We start from the raw sequence: 7210 nt of genomic DNA on the forward strand, positions 1-7210 counted from the left end.
AAAGCTACAAAGTGATAAAGTCTTGTAAAAATTCGGTAAATCGGATCGAATAGAAACTTTGTGAAAATTTGAAGGATGATAAATTAATCTTAGAAATGTTATTTCAACATTTTAAAATGATGGAAAATAACATGGAGCATTGTATTTGAGGATTTAATTCTATGTTAAATTTGGACTGTTGGATTAAGGTTGCAAGATTATAATTTTTGGGAAATTGCAAGGGCAAAACGGTAAAGCGGGAAATATTTTGTTCATATTTGACTTTGGAAGTTGATAAGGTTTATGAGGATTTTTATTAAGGTAAATATCAAGTTTCTTTAAGGGTAAATTAGTAAAGATATTTTAATTTTAAGAGTAAATTGGTAATTTAACATTTAATGAATTTTAATTCATTATTTTATAAAGAAAGATGAAGAATTTTCAAGGGAATTTCTTCATCTTCACCAGCTTTGTCGTGAGCCTTGCCAAGGTAAGAAAAAAATTCTTTTACTTTTTCAAGCCAATTTTTTAGGAATTTGGATCATGTTGTGAAATAGAATGTTCTATTCAAAAAATACTATCATTTGGTACCATTATTGCTTGCTAATTTGGTTGGTGTTCAAAGATCCCAAATTATAGGGTTTATGTTCACATTAAGTTTTATGGAATTGATGATGAATCTTGATGTTTTTGAGGTTGTAGTTTCATTTTCAAGCTTGTTTGATGATTAAAACATGTTCAATCTTCCTAGAAATGTTTCTTTGATATTCGACCAAATTATAAGTTGGGGAAACTTTGTGTTTTGATGAAATTTAATTATGGATTTGATTGTAGAGATGATGTAATGCTGGATGGAAGTTGATTTCATGCTTGAATCGAATCAAAATCGAGTAAAATCATGAAAAACCTAGTTTTGGAAATTTGTACCATTTGGCCTTGGTCTTAAAGGATGACGAAAATTCTTCAAAAATAATGTAAGGGCTGGAAATGATGTAGAAAGTATTCTATAAGCCTTAGAAAATTTTGGGGACCATCATGTAATTTTTGAAAATTTAGGGGACCAAATCAACAATTTTAGAAAATTTATGGATTATTGTGTAATTGTTTAATAGTTTATGTGATATGCTGGAAATTAATGTTTTGGGTGTTAAATTGAATTTAGGATGTGAAATTTTATTATTTTGGAAAGCTTGTAGAAGTTAAGGTTTAAATCACAAATATGGAAAGGCCGGTAGCTTAAGTGAAAATATTTTGTGAAGTTGGGATAAAATGGAACCTGAGTAGTCAATTAGAAGTATTAAGGTCAACATTTATGTTGTGACATGGAAATTGTATCAAATAAGCATCGAAAAATTTGTTAGGAATTTATTTTCCAAAGTATGTCTATGTTAGTAAGATTCTAACATTTGATTTGAATTTGTATATGTTTGGTAATGATGTTCATCTAGAGATTGAGTGCTTGAATCAAGATCAATTATTATTAAACCTAAGGAAAGCTTAAGGATGAAATGGGAAATTCCAAGGAATGTTGCAAGCTAAGGACACCAGGTAAGTGCAAATTTAATTTTTACTTATGTTATCGAACAACATTGGCTTGCGATGAGCCAATGACGGAGTTACTATGATAAGAAGTGACTCCTAAAATGTTATGTGATTTATGATACATGATTTCATGTGCATATGGTGAGCTAATAAAATTAGTGAACAAGTTGAAAATGCAATTGGTGGAATCTGTCTAGATTAATGTTCTGAACAGTAAGTTTAGAAAATCACAATAAATTCTACAGAAATGATTTGAGGATTATTTTTATATCCTTGGATTATTATTTCAGTCTAGTTTTGTTTAAAACAAAGTGAAATTGATTTCGAGGTGTATAAAAAAAGATATAAATTTTTAATCGATGATAGGTTAGAAAAAGGGGCAGCAGATTCTGCTCATAACAGATTCTATCGATCAACTTTGAAAATTTACCTTAAATTTTACAAATTGAACTAGAAAAAGTGCCTTATATGGATAGATTTTGATTTGAGTCTAGTTTCCTGTGGTATAAATGGAATAATTTTTAAAGGTGTAGATTAATACATAATAATATTTTTTAAAGGTAGTATAAATTGTCAGGATATGAAATTATGACCAATTTTGGGATTTAACCTAATTAGAAGCAAAGGATCAAGATAAAGCTTAGTGAGGCTTATATTTTGACTTGTATATAATGTCAAAGTGAGTGCAATGCATACATAATATTATACATGGATGTTTTATACATCACTGGGTAGGACTTGCGATAAGTCTATCTTATTTATATTGGCATGATTTTTATGTCATATACCATATATTTGACATATTCTAAATATGTCAAAAGTTGAATATAAAATGAATTGATCATTGATCGTTACATATGATGTTTATCATGAACATATATGATATTTAACATGAATGATATTTTGGGTGTGAACTCCCAATGTTAAATTATGATAATATACTTTGCCATGGATGGATCAAATAAAATAGACTATATGCCCAAGTAAGTCATTGAGGGACGAGATATAGTTGGCATGCCATATAGTCTAGCAGCAGCAGCATATCGATTAAGCACTTTGGTGCATATATTTGACTCGAATACCTAGAGTCCTCAAGGTTTAAATTGGGCTATGGTTTATTGGTTTATAAATGATAAACAGACAAATAACGAGCTTATGGGATAAATAAAAATTATATTGGTAAGAAACTTTATATTCGGTTATGTCATGTTAATATATAGTAACATGGTTGGAATACAGGTAAAATGATCATATTGCATTGAATATGGTTATTCATTTAAATTTATTTGTTGCATTGCTTTAAATATTCATGTGATTGCTTCACTAAGTGTATACTTAGCTTGTGATGTTTTTCACGCGTAGGAATAAATGAAGAAATAGAGTAAGGAGCTGAGCTTAGCATTAATCACCAAGGAAATATTTACATGTAACAATGACGACATCCTACTGTGTTCTAAAAGTCTTGGCTGGTATGTATACAAGAATGAAATGTCTAAAATTTCTTAAAATAGTTAGTATAAATATAATTAATAGTATGAATAAATATTATGATTTTTCTCTGAATAATTATTTTTTATAATTATTCAAGTTATGAAACTTGGGATGTTTGAATGAAACAAAATTTTACTCAATTCAATCAACGAAATGTTTTAAATTTCTGATGTGACATTTGTAACTCGTATTGATTCGCGTATACGGGTTATGGGTGTTACATACTATGAGTACTCTCCATCTCTTAGAGTTCACATTCTCCTCTCCTCTAAATAAGATTAGAATTAAAATTAAGTTGGGTGGTCAGGCTTCTCATCCTTGTTTCATCATATTCTTTGGATTCTAGACTCATTATGAGTACTCTCATTTTCTTAGAGTTCCTCTTCTCTCCTCTAGGTAGGATTATAATTTGAATTAAGATTTATAAAAAAAATGAAAATCATTGACCCAAAGTAAACCCAAATTCAAATTTATGGCAATTGGAAACAAATTGATATTTAAACACCTAAAATGCCCTTCATCTAACCATACAAAATGGTCTAACCGAAGCCCATGGTTAATAATTAGCCTAGGTTTACCATTCATGACAATAATATAAATTAGATGGTTGGGACAATTTTTTAAATCCCTTTACGTCCTATTATTCCTCTTCATTTTTTAGGTGTTTCTTTGACTCTTCCAAGGGAATGGGGGGCTTAGCAAGGAACTCGAAAGATAAGGATTCAAAAGAGGTATTAAGGCAATATAGAAGGGGCAAAGCGGAAATAAAAAACAAAAAAGCCAACGCCAAGGGAAGAGTCTCGTCAGAATCATTCTTTTTCCTTTGTTTGATTTTAGATTTTTTAGTTAATGTTTAAGGGAAAAAAGATCATTGATTGCTAAAATACAAAAAAAATCAACCAAAACCCTAGATTGTTCATTTTCCCGCCATAAATTACCCATATGTTTAATGGCTACTCTTTTTTCCTAATTGTTTGTCATTTTAAGCCCCTTAAGAGTCTCGTCGGAATCGTTCCTTTTTCCTTTGTTTGATTTTAGATTTTTTAGTTAATGTTTAAGGGAAAAAAGATCATGGATTTCTAAAATACAAAAAAAAATCAACCAAAACCTTAGATTGTTCATTTTCCCGCCATAAATTACCCATATGTTTAATGGCTACCCTTTTTTCCTAATTGTTTGTCATTTTAAGCCCCTTAAGAGTCTCGTCGGAATCGTTCCTTTTTCCTTTGTTTGATTTTAGATTTTTTAGTTAATGTTTAATGGAAAAAATATCATGGATTGCTAAAATACAAAAAAAATCAACCAAAACCCTAGTTCATTTTCCCGCCATAAATTACCCATATGTTTATTGGCTACTCTTTTTTCCTAATTGTTTGTCATTTTAAGCCCCTTATCTTTTTTTTTATTTGTTTTGTCGAATAATGGAACTTTACACTGATAACTTTACTTTTTAGGGTTTAAAATTGAAGCCAATGATAGGATTGTCGAGTAGAGCTGACGAATCTTCTCTAGGTTGCAAGAAAAACCTGGGAAAATTCGAGCCAGCTAGCCCTTCGATTGATTTGGATTCCATTTCTGTAGGGTCTTTCATGAAATCCGAACCTGATAAGCTTAGGTTATGGTTTAACAAGTTCCTTGGGCTCTTTCTAAAAGAGATCTGTGCCCTAGGTTGTGTTTGCGCTCTCCATGCACTGCCTGATGTTGAACAGCCGGTGGACTGGCTTATGCTTTTCTTAATTGTACGAGAGAGAGGTGGATACAATGTTGTATCAGAAAGTGGGTTATGGAATTCAGTTGTCGCAGAATCTGGGTTGGATTTAAATGTAGCATTGTTGGTGAAGTTGGTTTATGTTAAGTACTTGGTTTCGTTAGAGAGATGGTTGGAGAGATTTGTTCAAAGCGAGACTCGGAGAGTGAATCACATCATAGTGGTCATTTGTTGGAGATGGGAGCTGAGCTTAAAAGGTTTTTATTGGAAACAAAGAAAGTTGTGGAGTTTTCTCTAGTGGAAGAAAGTGTAGTGGTAGGGACAGGTGGAAGAGATAAATGTGTAAATTGTGAATAATCGATTCATATTGTTTCAATAAATGAGTTTTCGGATTGCGAGGAAATGGAAAAATTACGAAACGATGATGACTTGAAGAGTGTGGTGGTTGATTCAGATGGTGGAAAAAAGTGCATTAATGCTGATGAATATGTGGATACACATTCAGATTTGTCGAAAAGTGTGGGCAACTCATCTGATGTTGCGAAAATGTGTAGTGAGGATGAGGCAAAGAGTGCAACTATGGAGGATTCTGTTGAATGTAAGAAATGCTCATACAGTCATAATCATGTGGTGTTAGATTCAAATGACACTAAGGAAAAAAATTCATCGAACAAGAGGAAGCGGGACTCTACATGGGGAATGTTTAATTGGGTTATAGAGGTTGCAAAGAATCCATGTCATCCGGTGGTTGGTTCGTTACCAGAGAGCTCAAAGTGGAAGTCATATGGTCGTGAGGAACCGTGGAAGCAGATTTTATTGTTTCGTGAAGCTGCCTTTGGCCGAAAGGCTGATCATTCAAGTTCTGACCAGTCTAAATGGAAGGTATATATATGTCATTAATTTGAGTGGGAGATCATTGTATATCTTAGTTATTGCATGTGTCTATGCAAGTTTATTTTCAATATTGTTTAATAAATATGCAGTATTATTTTATTATTCTTCAATTTCTTTCATCGCTATGATGGTTGTCTGCTTGAAATTTGAAAATGCTCCTTTGTGTTTTTTCCCCTTGTTGCCAATTGTCGTTTACGCGTCAAAATAATTCTTTAATCCCAAAAGAAATAAAAAGAAAATATAGCAAGTGGAAAGTAAGGGTCGATCCCATAGAGACTATGCAGTTTCTGATATAGTTTATCTTTTTGTTTTTGAACAGTAGAATTTGGATAGGGATGAAATTTAAGATAAAATAAATAAAAATATAAAAATAAAAGGTTGGGTAAGAATAAGATAAATAGGGGGATTTTGAAAGACTATTTGAAAATAAGATAAAGATAAATAATAAAAAAATAATAAATAGAATAAAATAGTAATTGGAGTTTGAAAAGAAGACTTATTGTAAAAAGTAGCCTCAGGCTTTCAACTTTGACTCAGTTTCCTCGGATCATCGAAATAGATCTTTACTTCAGGATTCAAGTCGGTTACTTGTCTACAAGGACAAATCATTGTGTCTATGCTTTCTATACCGAATACCCAAGTGCAATCTTGAATATCGATTTGTGAATTGATCTAAGCAACAACAATGTTGTAGATCTAAAAACGTTGAGGCTCGAAAAGCTGCCGACTCGGATTATTTTGTTTCAACAATAATTGATCTCGATCTCACTTTCCTCTTAGCAAACATTTTTGGTAAGTGTGTTCCCAGGAAGTAGAATATGGTTCAATAAGACTATCCTTCCTCCCACGTTAACCATAACAACATCCAGACTAGCATCAACTTTTGGATTTGAAAATTGTTTTAATTTGAAAATAAGCCCAGAAAACAAAGAGAGATATATGAAGTGATTTAAGTGTCTTACAATTCTCACGTTTGGAATTGAGCCATCGCTTTAGCCTTCGGCTTAAAAGAAAATTAGCTTCTTGGTGGAACTCGACCTTTCTCTAAGATTGTACTCAATGTTAGTGTTATCATCATACATGCATGGATGCATCTTCTGATTCTGAAAGATGCGTCATGCCCAAAGTCATACCCACTAATCCAGCTTTGATTCCGAAAATAAAAAAAAACTATAGAATTCTGTCCTTTTAGTTTAATTTACAGAATCTTGTGTCCTGCACAGAAAATGAATCAAAACAAACAAATAAGCCACACAAAAAAAACGATTAAGGAGCAATTTAAAAGCAAAATAATAACCAAATAAAACTATTATCAAATTCCCCCTCACTAATTCAATGCTTGTCCTCAAGCATTCAAAACAAACTAAGTCCATCACAATTTTCGAATTCAAGTTACAATCAAGCAAAGACACAACTAAGAAAAATAAAAGCAAGCAAGATATCCTAATTAATTGCCAACTTCAATGAAACATGACTCAATACCTCACAAAGATTCACACATACCCGCTCAAAGTGTTTGGGTAAATAAAATCGCTCAAACTGGAACTAATCAAAATATTAACATATGCTTGGAATCCAATCAAGTTTCCACTACTA

The 7210-nt window shown here is 31.8% G+C and overlaps 1 pseudogene; it reads left to right on the forward strand.

Moving 5' to 3' along the window:
- Positions 1-4469: 4469 nt before the first annotated feature.
- On the forward strand, positions 4470-5667 carry LOC120204686 (annotated as a pseudogene).
- Positions 5668-7210: the final 1543 nt, after the last annotated feature.

The sequence above is a fragment of the Hibiscus syriacus genome, unplaced genomic scaffold (genome assembly GCF_006381635.1).
Source record: "Hibiscus syriacus cultivar Baekdansim isolate YM2019G1 unplaced genomic scaffold, ASM638163v2 tig00011277_pilon, whole genome shotgun sequence".
NCBI lineage: Eukaryota > Viridiplantae > Streptophyta > Magnoliopsida > Malvales > Malvaceae > Hibiscus > Hibiscus syriacus.